Genomic DNA, 16,277 nt, shown 5'->3' on the forward strand with positions numbered 1-16,277 from the left:
GGTTGAATGCCAAGCGTCATGTCTGGAGGAATCCTGGCACCATCCCTACGGTGAAGCATGGTGGTGGCAGCATCATGCTGTGGGGATGTTTTTAAGTGGCAGGGACTGGGAGACTCGTCAGGATCGAGGGAAAGATGAACAGAGCAAAGTACAGAAAGATCCTTGATGAAAACCTGCTCCAGAGCGCTCAGGACAGACTGGGGCAAATGTTCACCTTCCAACAGGACAACGACCCTAAGCACACAGCCAAGACAGCCAAGACAACCAAGACTGGCTTCAGGACAAGTCTCTGAATGTCCTTTAGTGGCCCAGCCAGAGCCCGGACTTGAATCCGATCGAACATCTTTGGAGAGACTTGAAAATAGCTGTGCAGCAACGCTCCCCATCCAACCTGACAGAGCTTGAGAGGATCTGTAGAGGGAAGAACTCCCCAAATACAGGTGTGCCAAGCTTGTAGCGTCATACCTGAGAAGACTCTAAGGCTGTAATCGCTGCCAAAGGTGCTTCAACAAAGTACTGAGTAAAGGGTAAATGTAAATGTGTAACACCCTGGCCATAGAGAGGTGTTTTTGTTCTTTATTTTGGTTAGGCCAGGGTGTTACATTGGGTGGGCGTTCTATGTTCCTTTTTCTATGTTTTTGTATTTCTTTGTTTTGGGCCGTGTGTGGCTCCCAATCAGGCACAGCTGAAGTTCGTTGTTGCTGATTGGGAGTCACACATAAGGAGCATGTTTTTCCTTTGGGTTTTGTGGGTATTTGTTTCTGTTCAGTGTGTTTCCTGACAGGACAGTTTCTGGTCGTTTTTGTTTCGTTTTTGTAAAGTGTTCTCTTTTTTAATTAAAATTCTAATGATGAACACATCCTCTGCTGCACCTTGGTCTAATTCTGACGACGGCCGTTACAAAATGTCATTTTTAAGATTTTTATTTGTTTTCAATTTGCTATAATTTCCCAAAAAAGGGTTTTGCTTTGTCATTATGGGGTATTGTGCATAGGTTGATGAGGGGGAAATGATTTAATCAATTTTAGAATAAGGCTGTAACATAACAAAATATGAAAAGAGTCAAGGGGTCTGAATACTTTCCGAATGCACTGTAGGTTACACTATATTTAGATACTTCAAATACTGTCTGAGACACTTGTAGAAAAAAATAAGACTGCCTGAGATACCTTTGCTATTTGTCTCCGTACTCAATACATGCTGAAACACTATTTGTGATGGTGTTCTTTGTTTGAATGTATATGGAGGAAATATACAATATGGAAAACATGTCTCACACTCAGTCATACTTAGTAGAATAATGAATGGATTGGCAAGATTTTGGCACTGTCAACTTTGAGAAGGTTAGTAGGAAAATGCATCATTTAAACCACGTAAATATTCTCACATTCACTGAACATTTAGTATTTGAAACTTAAACATACATTTCCCAACTGATTTTTCTATAATTCTACAGGCTCTTTATCATTCTCCATATCTTATATTCCAATGCATCCAACATTATGCATGTATACCATGCCATGCTCACCATGCCCACCATGCCCACCATGCCTCCCATGCCCACCATGTCCCCCATGCTCAACATGCCCACCATGGTCACCATGTCCCCCATGCCCCCGATGCCCACCATGCCCACCACGCCCCAATGCCCACCATGCCCACCATGCTCACCATGCCCCCATGCCCACCATGCCAACCATGCCCACCATGCCCGCCGTGCCCACCAGGCTTCTAGTTGTGCACGGGTCAGCTGTTCACCTGCACCCGCCCACAATTGCTAATAACCCATCTGCAACCACGTGACTATATGTAATAAAGTGAAAATCTGAGGCCCGCACCCGACCCTAACCCGCTACCATTTTTTTGACAGGGGGGTGCAGAACCATTATTTTGACAGGGGGGTGCAGAACCATTATTTTGACAGGGGGGTGTAGAACCATTGTTTGACAGGGGGGTGCAGAACCATTGTTTGACAGGGGGGTGCAGAACCATTGTTTGACAGGGGGGTGCAGAACCATTGTTTTGACAGGGGGGGTGCAGAACAATTTTTTGACAGGGGGGTGCAGAACCATTGTTTTGACATGGGGGTGCAGAACCATTGATTTGACAGGGGGGTGCAGAACCATTGCTTTGACAGGGGGGTGCAGAACCATTTTTTGACATGGGGGTGCAGAACCATTGTTTTGACAGGTGGGTGCAGAACCATTGTTTTGACATGGGGGTGCAGAACCATTGTTTTGACAGGGGGGTGCAGAACCATTGTTTTGACAGGGGGGTGCAGAACCATTGATTTGACAGGGGGGTGCAGAACCATTGATTTGACAGGGGGGTGCAGAACCATTGTTTTGACAGGGGGTGCAGAACCATTGTTTTGACAGGGGGGTGTGGAACCATTGTTTGACAGGGGGGTGCAGAACCATTGTTTGACAGGGGGGTGCAGAACCATTGTTTGACAGGGGGGTGCAGAACCATTGTTTGACAGGGGGGTGCAGAACCATTGCTTTGACAGGGGGTGCAGAACCATTGTTTTGACAGGGGGGGTGCAGAACAATTTTTTGACAGGGGGGTGCAGAACCATTATTTTGACATGGGGGTGCAGAACCATTGTTTTGACAGGGGGGTGCAGAACCATTGTTTTGACAGGGGGTGCAGAACCATTGATTTGACAGGGGGGTGCAGAACCATTGATTTGACAGGGGGGTGCAGAACCATTGTTTTGACATGGGGGTGCAGAACCATTGATTTGACAGGGGGGTGCAGAACCATTGCTTTGACAGGGGGGTGCAGAACCATTTTTTGACATGGGGGTGCAGAACCATTGTTTTGACAGGTGGGTGCAGAACCATTGTTTTGACATGGGGGTGCAGAACCATTGTTTTGACAGGGGGGTGCAGAACCATTGTTTTGACAGGGGGGTGCAGAACCATTGATTTGACAGGGGGGTGCAGAACCATTGATTTGACAGGGGGGTGCAGAACCATTGTTTTGACAGGGGGTGCAGAACCATTGTTTTGACAGGGGGGTGTGGAACCATTGTTTGACAGGGGGGTGCAGAACCATTGTTTGACAGGGGGGTGCAGAACCATTGTTTGACAGGGGGGTGCAGAACCATTGCTTTGACAGGGGGTGCAGAACCATTGTTTTGACAGGGGGGGTGCAGAACAATTTTTTGACAGGGGGGTGCAGAACCATTATTTTGACATGGGGGTGCAGAACCATTGTTTTGACAGGGGGGTGCAGAACCATTGTTTTGACAGGGGGTGCAGAACCATTGATTTGACAGGGGGGTGCAGAACCATTGATTTGACAGGGGGGTGCAGAACCATTGTTTTGACAGGGGGTGCAGGATTTTTTTGTTGCCTGATTTAGATATTTTTCTGCTCATAATTTAGGACATTTTGGTATAGGCTATTTGTTAGTCAACTTGTCTAGAATTAGATACATGCAGCTTCTCTTCTGTCATTATATGTTGCCCTAGAATGAATAAATCCTTGCTCACCAGAATGTTATATATTGATAGAATGAATGCTTCAATCTAGTTGACATCTGTAAAGTTTTCTCTGTCTGGAGCAAAGACGTTTAGGACTAAACGCAATAACAATTTTGTTTTTAAAGGTTTTCTGGGCAAAATGTCCAAATTACATCAGTTTGACCGGTTGTGACGAAACAGAAAGCTGTGAAAATGACCCAACATATTTCTGATCAGATTTTAGTTTGGCCTGGATGCATATTTTATGTGGTTGAAATAGGCTACTATCAGCTTTTATGAAGCTGATAAAGGCAGCACCTCGACAGACGCTATCTAACTGCACATTCGCATTCTCTGAAGATGTAAAAATCTATTAATTGCATTTCTCCACTCCTGTTCCCAAGTCAAGATTTAGCCTACATTTGGTGTAAGCCTATCATTTTACTGCAATAAATGCTTAATTCTGCAGGAGTTCTGTATTCCCAGTCCTGTGAAATCCATAGATTAGGGCCTAATGAATTTATTTAAATTCAGACTGTGGGAGTGAGTCCTCGCCAGCAGCCAAATTCATTGACTACTTCCTCAATCCCATCTCACAAAGGCGCCCTCGCTACCTTAAGGACACATACCATTTCATAGACACACTTCACAACATCCCAGAATAGGTATGCACATGCACACCTCTTCATTATAGATATAGATTCTCTCTACACCAACATAGATATCTTGTCAGGTTTAGCAGCAGTGGAATCTGCACTCCAGAGATATCCAGATCCAGATAGACCAGACTCACACCTCCTTCAGCTTCTAGAACTTGGCTTAAGAAACAATTATTTCACATTTAATAATAAACACTACCTATAGATTCATGGGATGGCGATGGGTAAAAAGTTTGCCCCGGCCTATGCTAATATTGATTTGGCAGACTGGGAGTTGACAGCCTTGACTAAATGCCCATTGTGTCCCATGTTTTATAGACGATACCTGGATGATATCTTCGGAGTGCGGGAACCTAATCTGATACATTTCACAACATTCACTGAAATACTCAATAACCATCATCCTACCATAACAGTTAAATATGTCATCCACCCACATACAATCAACTTCTTGGACACAACAATACTTTTTACAGATACTGACACGCACATAGTCTCCTTACAAACAAAAATATATTTCAAGGACACAGACACACTACTTCAGTCCAGTTATCACCCAAAACATACATTCACTGGCATTGTCAATCACAACTCATTCGATTCCATAGACTATGTACACAACAGAAAGACTTTCATTCAGCCACACAGACCCTATTAAGTGCACTGGGGAAGAGGGGATACTCAAAGCGGTCATTGAGGTACATAAAGGCAAACACACTGGCAGGCCTCACCCAGTACAGATGGCGTGATCCCCCTAACCTTAACCCTAACCTTAACCCCAACCCTAACCCCAACCTTAACCCCAACCCAAAACCTAACCTTAACCCCAACCTTAACCCCAACCCCAAACCTAACCTTAACCCCAACCCTAACCCCAACCCTAACCTTAACCCCAACCTTAAACCCATCCCCATCCCCAAACCTAACCTTAACCCCAACCCCAAGCCCAACCGTAACCCCAACCCCAAGCCTAACCTTAACCCCAACCCTAACCTTAATCCTAACCCCAACCCTAACCTTAACCCTAACCTTAACCCCAACCTTAAACCCAACCCTAACCTTAACCCTAACCCCAACCCCAACCTTAAACCCAACCCTAACCTTAACCCCAACCCCAACCCCAACCTTAAACCCAACCCCAACTCTAACCTTAACCCCAACCCTAACCCTAACCCCAAACCCAACCCCAACCCTAACCCTAACCATAACCCCAACCCCAACCTTAAACCCAACCCCAACTTTAACCTTAACCCCAAGCCTAACCCTAACCCCAAACACAACGTACATTTCCCCCACTCCAGGAATTCAGAACTATATCAGCATTTCGCAGAAACCCCAACTTAAGGGATCTCTTAGTCTATGCAAAATGTTCCAATAAACCCACTCCTAAACCACCTATTGAACAACAGTACTATAGACAACTTTCACACATTCAAAATGTCACATGCACAAAGCTCCAGGCTTAACCCACAACTCATGACCATTCAGAGCACCAACATTGTCTATGCTATAACATGCACATTATGCCCCAACATTTATATAGGCGAAACAGGGGGGCTTCTCAAAAACGATGAGAGCCCCCTTGGTTGTGGCAGGTTGGGGTTTTTCATCCTGAATGTTGTTCTGGAGGCAGCTCTGCGGAGTGGTCCCTAGCTGGCACAGCCACAGTCCTAAAATCTGATTTTAAACCTAAACCTAACCTTAACCCTAATTTGACTGATTTCCTTATATGAATATTAGAAATTGTTGCATGTTGAGTTTATATTTTTGTTCAGTATAATTGGATAAATTAGAAAAAAAAGATTTGAGATGCAGCCACTCGCATGTAGTTCACTATTTCTCAAATCAATATGGACAGCGCCCGGTGCTGAAAGTTGAGTTGGCAAATTTACTAAAAAAGAGAGCTTTGTTGGAGCCCTAAGAAATAAATAGGCTTACCTGTTTGTCAGATGCAATTATGTTATCCATATATTTGTCGGTATAGCTATTTCCTCCAATACTGTCACCATACACTCCTTATTTCTTGACAATTTTCCCTCCAGCAGGTGACGTTGTTTTGTTTTTTCGCCCACCAAGAAAATAGTTTTTGTATGGAGTTCAATGAGTGTCGAAATTGGCCAACTAAAAAATGTATGACTTATTTGCTACGTGCGGTTTATTTGATCAAATAGTAGTTTCGTCATGGTTAAGTTGTTGGGGTGTATTTATATAAGCGGGACACGTGACATCAAGGCAAGTTTGAGAAAAAACACTTTATATCGGCATTGTCTCGAGATGGCCTTGCATATTCATGTCATTAAGCTAGTAGCACAGCATCTCTCTTCATTGAATACCGGCGGCTGACATCAACAACCCTCATCGAATATTAAAAAAGGGATTACAATAATGAGATGTATCCACTAGGGCTGACCCCATTTAGTTGACTGGTCGATTGTTTGGTCAATAGGCTGTTGGTCAACCGAGATTTCTTTAGTCAAGCAGTAGCAACAAAATAATATATATATATGTATTTTTTTTTCACCTTTATTTTTTTATCATGGTGTACAAGACACCTGTCTGATTCTCGCCTGTCTGAGTGGACTGATCTATTGTGGAGGCCGTGCGATGGCACAGTCCATCACTCCAAGACGTGCTACTGAAATTCTGTATGTTTATATTATGTAAGAACATATGCCCTTTCTCCCGCGTTGGATATTGGTCGCTGTCCGAGGTTCTGAAACACATACGTGCGCTGTTGAATTGGTGACTTTTCCAAGACCATGTTGCTATGTGCACAATAGCAAAGTTAACCAGCATATTGGTGTTGAGAACAATTGCGGCGGAGGCACCAGTGGAGTTAGGAGACGAGAGAACAGCCCTGTTCTAAGAAAAGTGAGAAGAGAGGAAACCACAACTTAATTAGGTCTATAATGTCTCAGCCTCCAGTATTTATGCTGCAGTAGTTTATGTGTCGGGGGGCTAGGGTCAGTCTGTTATATCTGGAGTATTTCTCCTGTCTTATCCGGTGTCCTGTGTGAATGTAAGTATGCTCTCTCTAATTCTCTCTTTCTCTCTTTCTCTCTCTCGGAGGACCTGAGCCCTAGGACCATGCCTCAGGACTACCTGACATGATGACTCCTTGCTGTCCCCAGTCCACCTGGCCGTGCTGCTGCTCCAGTTTCAACTGTTCTGCCTGCGGCTATGGAACCCTGACCTGTTCACCGGACGTGCTACCTGTCCCAGACCTGCTGTTTTCAACTCTCTAGAGACAGCAGAAGCGGTAGAGATACTCTCAATGATTGGCTATGAAAAGCCAACTGACATTTACTCTTGAGGTGCTGACTTGGTACACCCTCGACAACTGTGAATATTATTATTTGACCATGCTGGTCATTTATGAACATTTGAACATCTTTGCCATGTTCTGTTATAATCTCCACCCGGCACAGCCATAAGAGGACTGGCCACCCCTCATAGCCTGGTTGCTCTCTAGGTTTCTTCCTAGGTTCCTGCCTTTCTAGGGAGTTTTTCCTAGCCACCGTGCTTCTACACCTGCATTGCTTGCTGTTTGGGGTTTTAGGCTGGGTTTCTGTACAGCACTTTGAGATATCAGCTGATGTAAGAAGGGCTATATAAATACATTTGATTTGATAATCAACAGCCTAACTGTTATATGTGCCTGGCTTTATAAATCATCCATATATATCTACAGAAATAAGACAGATCCTGCTTCTGTTGCCTGTTTTAGTGTTTGTTTAATAGCCTACTGATTCCGTGAGCACCAAGCCTCATGCAACCACGTCAGATAAACTAAATTATTTCACAAATGTGTCTGTTTTTAATCTTTGCTGTGTTGTAATAAAGGCTTTACAGCTTTTTTCCAGTTAGACCAGCCTCTCTGGTACGCTTATAATTTATTTAGTGTTTACACTGTTCCAAAATGTAAAAAAATATATATTTATTGTCACGACTCCCGCCGAAGTCGGCCCCTCTCCTTGTTCGGGCGGCGTTCGGCGGTCGACGTCACCGGCTTACTAGTTGCCACCGATCGATGTTTCACTGTTCGTTTGGTTTTGTCTTTATTGTGTACACCTGTTTTTCATTTCGCTAATCATGTTCATTATTTAACCTCTGCATTTCCTGTGTGTCTTGTCGGTGATTGTTTGTCTGTTTTGTGTAGTTGGAGGTGTTTCTCCAAACAATGTATTTTTCTATGAGAAGATTTATTGATATTTTTAGTAAACACGTTTGTTTACCTTTATCCCTGTGTCCTGCGCCTGACTCCTCCACTTCTCTAAGAAAACCATTACAGAATCACCGACCTCACAATGGAGTCAGCAGGAGCAGCCAGCCCTCCTATTCGTATAGAGGAGCGCATTCAGCAGCAGGCGAGTATGATCCAGAATCTTATGACTGCCATGGATTGCGTGCTGCTGACCATGGAGAGAGTGGAGAGTAAAGGATGTCCCGTCGACCCAGCCACACCACCGCCCGGCGCACCTCTGGATCATACCCAACCGCCGTCTATATCCGGTGGGATTCGGCTCTCGCTCCCGGGAGCGTATGACGGAGCAGCTGCCGGGTGTCAGGGGTTCCTACTCCAGCTGGAGCTCTACCTGGCGGCTGTCCAGCCGCCGCCCTCGGGACGCGAGAGAGTGAGCGCGCTCATCTCCTGTTTGACTGGTAAAGCCCTGGAGTGGGCCAACGCCATCTGGGAGGTGGAAGACCCGACTCGGGATAACTACGAGGACTTCTCCCGCCGCTTTCGGGCAGTATTTGATCATCCACCAGAAGGAAGAGCGGCGGGAGAGCGCTTGTTACATTTAAGGCAGGAGATGAGGAGCGCTTGGGAGTTTGCACTGGATTTTAGAACTCTGGCGGCTGGTGTGGGATGGAATGAGCGGGCCCTGATCGATCACTACAGGTGTGGTGTGCGAGAGGACATTCGTAGGGAGCTAGCCTGCAGGGACACCACCCTCCACCTGGACCAGCTGGTGGACTTATCTATCCAGCTGGATAACCTGCTGGCCTCCCGCGGACGTCCGGATCGGGGTCCGTTGGTTCCATCCTCCAGTACCTTAGACCCAACACCGATGGAGTTGGGTGGGGCTGGTACTTGGGAGACCGGAGGGGGAACCTTTCCATGCACCAGAGGTGACCGCAGAGGACACACTGCTGGTCGGTGCTGGGGAGGTTTTCCAGGTAGTCGAGGTGGTAGGCGGAACACTGGTGGTACATCTCAGGTGAGTAGGCACACGACTCACCCAGACCCCCCTGTTGCTCACATGTGGTTATCTATAAGATTTCCGGGGTTTTCCCCGCATTCCCAGCATAAGGCGCTAGTAGATTCAGGCGCAGCTGGGAACTTTATTGATCGGTCCTTGGCCAATAGACTAGGGATTCCTATTGTTCCCGTTGATGTTCCCTTCCCTATACATGCCCTAGATAGTCGTCCTTTGGGGTCGGGGCTGATTAGGGAGGTCACAGTTCCCATTGCTATGGAAACGCAGGGGAGTCATGAAGAGAGTATTAGTCTCTTTCTGATTGACGCTCCTGCGTTTCCCGTTGTGTTGGGGCTTCCCTGGTTGGCTTCTCATAATCCTATTATTTCGTGGCAACAGAGGGTTCTCAAGGGATGGTCCTGTCAGTGTTCAGGGAGGTGTTTAGGTGTTTCCTTAGGTGCCACTACGGTGGAAAGTCCAAACCAGGTTTCCACCATGCACATTCCTCCCGAATATGCCGATTTGGCAATCGCCTTCTGTAAAAGGAAGGCGACTCAATTACCACCCCATCGACCAGGGGATTGTGCGATAAATCTCCTGGAGGGTGCTGCACTTCCCAGGAGTCACGTGTATCCTCTGTCACAGGAGGAGACAGCGGCTATGGAAACATATGTCGCTGAATCTCTGGGACAGGGATACATTCGGCCCTCCATTTCACCTGTCTCCTCGAGCTTCTTTTTTGTGAAGAAGAACGATGGAGGTTTACGCCCGTGCATTGACTATCGAGGTTTGAACCAGATTACTGTTAAATACAGTTACCCGCTGCCTCTGATCGCCAGTATGACAGAGTCATTGCTCGGGGCGTGCTTCTTCACAAAATTGGACCTCAAGAGCGCGTACAACCTGGTGCGTATCAGGGGAGGGGATGAGTGGAAGACGGCATTTAGCACTACTTCTGGGCACTATGAGTACCTCGTCATGCCGTATGGGTTAATGAATGCTTCATCCGTCTTCCAATCATTTGTGGATGAGATCTTCAGGGACCTGTACGGGCGGGGTGTAGATGATATTCTCATATACTCCACCACCCGCGCTGAGCATGTGTCCCTTGTGCGTACGGTGCTTGGTCGACTGTTGGAGCATGACCTTTACGTCAAGGCGGAGAAATGTCTGTTCTTTCAACAGTCCATCTCCTTCCTTGGGTACGGTTTGTCCGCGTCAGGGGTGGAGATGGAGACTGACAGCATTTCAGCCGTGTGTAATTGGCCGACTCCAACCACGGTAAAGGAGGTGCAGCGGTTTTTAGGGTTTGCCAACTACTACCGGAGGTTTATCCGGGGCTTTGGCCAGGTGGCGGCTCCCATTACCTCCTTACTGAAGGGGGGACCGGTGCGATTGCGGTGGTCGGCTGAGACGGACAGAGCTTTTGGTAACCTGAAGGCTCTGTTTACCACGGCTCCAGTGCTGGCGCATCCTGATCCCTCCTTAGCGTTCATAGTTGAGGTGGATGCATCCGAGGCTGGAATAGGGGCTGTGCTATCTCAGCGCCCGGGTAAACCACCAAAACTCCGCCCCTGTGCTTTCTTTTCGAAGAAGCTCAGCCCGGCGGAGCGAAACTATGACGTGGGGGATAGGGAGTTGTTAGCTGTTGTCGGGGCTCTGAAAGCGTGGAGACATTGGCTTGAGGGGGCTAGACACCCTTTCCTCATTTGGACTGACCACCAAAATCTGGAGTATATTCAGGCAGCGAGGAGACTGAACCCTCGCCAGTCTAGGTGGGATATGTTTTTCACACGCTTTTCTTTCACTCTTTCCTATAAACCAGGTTCCCAGAACGTCAAGGCAGACGCACTGTCCCGGCTGTATGATACAGAGGAGCGGTCCACAGAGCCCACTCCCATAATTCCAGCCTCATGCCTGGTGGCACCGGTGGTATGGGAGGTGGACGCGGACATCGAACGGGCGTCACGTGCAGAACCCACTCCCTCCCAGTGTCCCGTTGGGCGCGTGTACATGCCGTTTGATGTTCGCGATCATTTGATCTGTTGGGTCCACACATCACCCTGCTCTGGTCATCCTGGTATAGGTCGGACGGTGCGCTGCCTTACGGGGAAGTACTGGTGGCCCATGTTAGCCAAGGACGTGAGGGTTTATGTCTCCTCCTGTTCGGTATGCGCACAGTGCAAGGCACCTAGACATCTGCCCAGAGGGAAATTACAACCCCTTCCCGTTCCGCAACGACCGTGGTCACACCTATTGGTGGATTTCGTGACGGATCTTCCCCCGTCACGGGGTAACACCACGATCCTGGTCGTTGTGGATCGGTTTTCTAAGTCCTGCCGTCTCCTTCCTTTGCCCGGTCTCCCTATGGCTCTACAGACTGCGGAGGCCCTATTCACCCATGTATTCCGGCACTACGGGGTGCCTGAGGATATAGTCTCTGATCGGGGTCCCCAATTTACGTCTAGAGTCTGGAGGGCGTTTATGGAACGCCTGGGGGTCTCGGTCAGCCTTACCTCAGGGTTCCACCCCGAGAGTAACGGGCAGGTGGAAAGAGTCAACCAAGAGGTGGGTAGGTTTCTGCGGTCCTATTGCCAGGACCGGCCGGGAGAGTGGGCATCATTTATCCCTTGGGCGGAGATGGCCCAAAATTCCCTACGCCACTCTTCCACAAACCTTACCCCTTTTCAGTGTGTGCTAGGGTATCAGCCGGTCCTGGCACCATGGCATCAGAGCCAGATCGAGGCTCCTGCGGTGGATGAATGGTTTCGGCACTCGGAGGAGACATGGAACGCTGCCCATGTACGTCTTCAACGAGCCATCAGGCGGCAAAAGGCGAGTGCCGACAGCCACCGCAGTGAGGCCCCAGTTTATGCACCGGGGGATCGGGTCTGGCTCTCGACCCGAAACCTGCCCCTTCACCTGCCCTGCCGGAAGCTGGGTCCGCGGTTTGTGGGGCCATTTAAAGTCCTGAGGAGATTGAACGAGGTTTGTTATAGGTTACAACTTCCCCCTGATTATCATATTAACCCCTCGTTCCATGTGTCTCTCCTCAGGCTGGTGGTGACTGGTCCGCTCCAGCAGTCTGAGGTACGGGAGGTTCCTCCGCCCCCTCTGGACATCGAGGGGGCCCCGGCATATACCGTACGAGCCATTATGGACTCCAGACGTCGGGCAAGGGGCCTTCAGTACCTCGTGGAGTGGGAGGGGTTTGGCCCGGAGGAGCGAAGCTGGGTACCGGCGGAAGACATCCTGGATCCGTCGTTAATCCAGGATTTTCACCGCTTCCGTCCGGATCGCCCTGCTCCCCGTCCTCCGGGTCGTCCCCGAGGCCGGTGTCGGCGCGCTGCTGGAGCCGCGCGTCAGGAGGGGGGTACTGTCACGACTCCCGCCGAAGTCGGCCCCTCTCCTTGTTCGGGCGGCGGTCGACTTCACCGGCTTACTAGTTGCCACCGATCGATGTTTCACTGTTCGTTTGGTTTTGTCTTTATTGTGTACACCTGTTTTTCATTTCGCTAATCATGTTCATTATTTAACCTCTGCATTTCCTGTGTGTCTTGTCGGTGATTGTTTGTCTGTTTTGTGTAGTTGGAGGTGTTTCTCCAAACAATGTATTTTTCTATGAGAAGATTTATTGATATTTTTAGTAAACACGTTTGTTTACCTTTATCTCTGTGTCCTGCGCCTGACTCCTCCACTTCTCTAAGAAAACCATTACATTTATAATAATAATAATAACCCTCCTTTTCCTTGATCTCCTTCTTATTGTTATTATTACTATTATTATTATGACCATCATTATAATAATAAAAGACATGTCATTATCATTAGTAGGCTTAATATACTATCCTTGTATAACCACCATCGAGCTGTAGGCTTAAGAGCCCATCCTGTTTAGTCTTAATACTTACATAGGCTACTGTATCAATCTATAATGTATATGTTCATGTCATCACACAGCATACGAGTCTTTCGTGATTTGAAATGCAATCAATCATTTTTTTTTAACAAATCACATAACAAAGCGACCAAATTATTGCAACTGTTTTTAGTCTTTGCTGTAATAAAGGCTTTACCAAAAAAAACTAAAAAGTGCTACAACAGACTCTCTGGTATGCTTATAATATATTTAGTCTTGTTTACATTGTTCCAAATGTCAAAAAAATTATATTGTTATCTAACTGCACCTGTTTGACACACATAATATGCACCCAGCGCTTGCTCATTAAATTGTTTTTCTTGATCTCCAGTATTTTCCACAACTAGTCAAATTTATTCCACACATCCAACTTCCCCTTTACCTTCTGAGCAACCAGTAAACATTGCCCCATTTTGAGTTTTTTTGTTACATCCTCTGCATTCGTTTTGCTGTCATATTTGTTATGGTGTTCAGAGTTTTAAAGAGAGCAAGGGTTGAGGGAATAGGGAATGTTTTTCCTAAACAAATTAGGGATTTCGTTAACATAACTTTCCGATAACATAACTTCAGTAACACAGACAGCACGATACACAGTGTTGATGTTCTGTGGTGGTCGCTGCAGCAGGGAGGAGAGAGAGACAACGGGTGCTAGTCTCACAGTCACTCGTCATCTTTTTTTTTAACACAGCACAGAAAGTCTGAGCCAGGCCCGGCACAATCAAATCAATTGTGGTTGTAATCCCTCTAGTCATTTGTGTGTCTTAAATCAAATGCTATTGGTCACATACACATGTTTAGCAGATGTTATTGCGGGTGTAGCGAAATGCTTGTGTTTCTAGCTCTAACAGTGCAGTAATATCTAACAATTCACAACAAACGCACAATACACACAAACCTAAAAGTAAAAGAACGGAATTAAGGAACATATAAATATTAGGATAAGCAGTGTTGTAGTGGCATAGACTAAATTTCATCAAGCGGTTCGATTAAAGCATCAGACAAGCTCAGTGCATATAGTTGATTTGATTAAAACAAATAGGATGTGTCTATATATGGAAAAATACATGTTTAAAAATGTTGACCAATCGATTGGTTGAAAGAACAGACAACACTTGGTCGACCAAGATTTTTTTGGGGGGGGACAGTAGTATCCACCAATCCAAAGAAAGAATAGGCGGGAAATAGACAGCCCGCCATGCTGCTATGTGGACAACGACTCCCATCGTGAGGGCGGAGAGACGTGTATCTTGTCAGTATATCCATAATCTTCGGTTACATGTAGGCGCTGACTGCTGACGTATCACTACGTTGTGTCGAGCATGGTGTGACGCAAATGCGCCTCAACCAATAAAAATGTGTGGTGGCCTGGCCAGCCTGAACCGACCCCGCCCACAGCCAACCCTGCCCCGTTCTGTGTGCTGCTGTGACGGGTACTTGGGATTTTGATCACTCAGGTATCATGTGAACACACAAGACATGGCAAAATCTGTAGAATTGCAGGAAATTTGCTTTAAAACTACAAAATGTTCTGGCCGACAACAAGAGGGGTGACAAAATGAAAGAAATTAGAAGGAGGGAGGATTTCGGCAAGGCAATTTTCTTGCCCCCCTTCTATCTTGGGACTGCAAGGCCTGGCACACTTCATAATCATGTTGGTAGCTCATGTTGACCAGTAGTGTGTGCCACAGAAAATATTTGACTAGCCACAAAATTAAGGAAATTAGAAGGGTGGGGGGATTTCTGCAGGAAAGAAAATGGCCTTGCCGAACCCCCCCCCCCCCCCCCCCCCCCCCTCTAATTTCCTTAATTTTGTGGCTAGAGTCAAATACTTTCTATAGGACAAACTTCACGTCAGGATAGGCAAACGAAATAAATAATTAATGTATGTGTGTTATATTAAACATAGAAGAGGGAGTAACATGTAGGCAAGCAATAAACATTTCAGAACAACTACTAGTCGAATAAGACATAGGAGAGATGACGAATTTTGAAAAATATATTTATTTATAGACTAATACAGATAGCCAAACCGAAAACTTCAGACATCACTAGTGCCTCCCGGGCGATCAAACCACCATAACAATACATGAAACGCAGGACAACGTGATCATTGACAGCTGCCTGGAAGGACACAAATAAAAAATGCTTTCTGCTACTAAGATCACTGAAATGTAGGCTAAACTGACAACGGGGTGATGAGCCGAAATCTCAACAAGCAAGCAAGTCGCACACGAAGGGGGGAATTCTGGCAGGGGGGAGATTTTCGGCCGGATCCGGTAACTCTCCTGTCATGACAAATCATGTTCATTTTTTACAATGTAAAGATTCTAATACACGTTATCAAAGTTCATGCGAGTTGCCTCTTAGTTATTTATCCTGCCCCACAAAAAAGCGTAATGTGAAAAAGTAGATTTTCAGCCCGCGCCTAATATTCTAAGAGTTGATTTGGGTTGGGCCGGTCCGGGTTTATGGTTTGTGAAACATCATAACCTACATTTGAGACTAACGCGTGGCCGTGGCCGTGTGAGAAGCGCGCCAGTAATATGTATCACATCACTTTCTGTGATCTCTTTCCCGAGCCTGAAACTCTCATCTTTCCAACGTTGTACTTCATGTATTTCAGAATATAATCATAGCTACGCGAAGTGTTCTGAACGAACTGCAGCACCCCTGATAAATGTAAATACATTTTCCAAAGTTATAGAATTACTGCTCTGTTCAGAAATACATGAAATCATATCCTATTACACCATGGGAAGACCTATAATCCAGCGACAGAGCTGTGGATTGTTGCCTAATAACAAGAAATAGCCTACAGTCGGGAACATGCGGTAAATTTGTCAGTGAAAAAACAGCATGCAGACAAAATAGGCCTTTCGCAATATTTCAAATACAATCAAGGAAAAACACAGATTGGAAAGCAAATGGCTCCTGCTGAAAAGAGAAGACTCAATGCTGTAGGCTACCAACATATTTGATCAACTTCCAAATATTGTTTTACGAGAGAGAGGCTTTTGGCACGAGCGCAT

This window comes from Salmo salar, chromosome 16 (assembly GCF_965601325.2).
Source record: "Salmo salar chromosome 16, fSalSal1, whole genome shotgun sequence".
NCBI classification, from domain to species: Eukaryota; Metazoa; Chordata; class Actinopteri; order Salmoniformes; family Salmonidae; genus Salmo; species Salmo salar.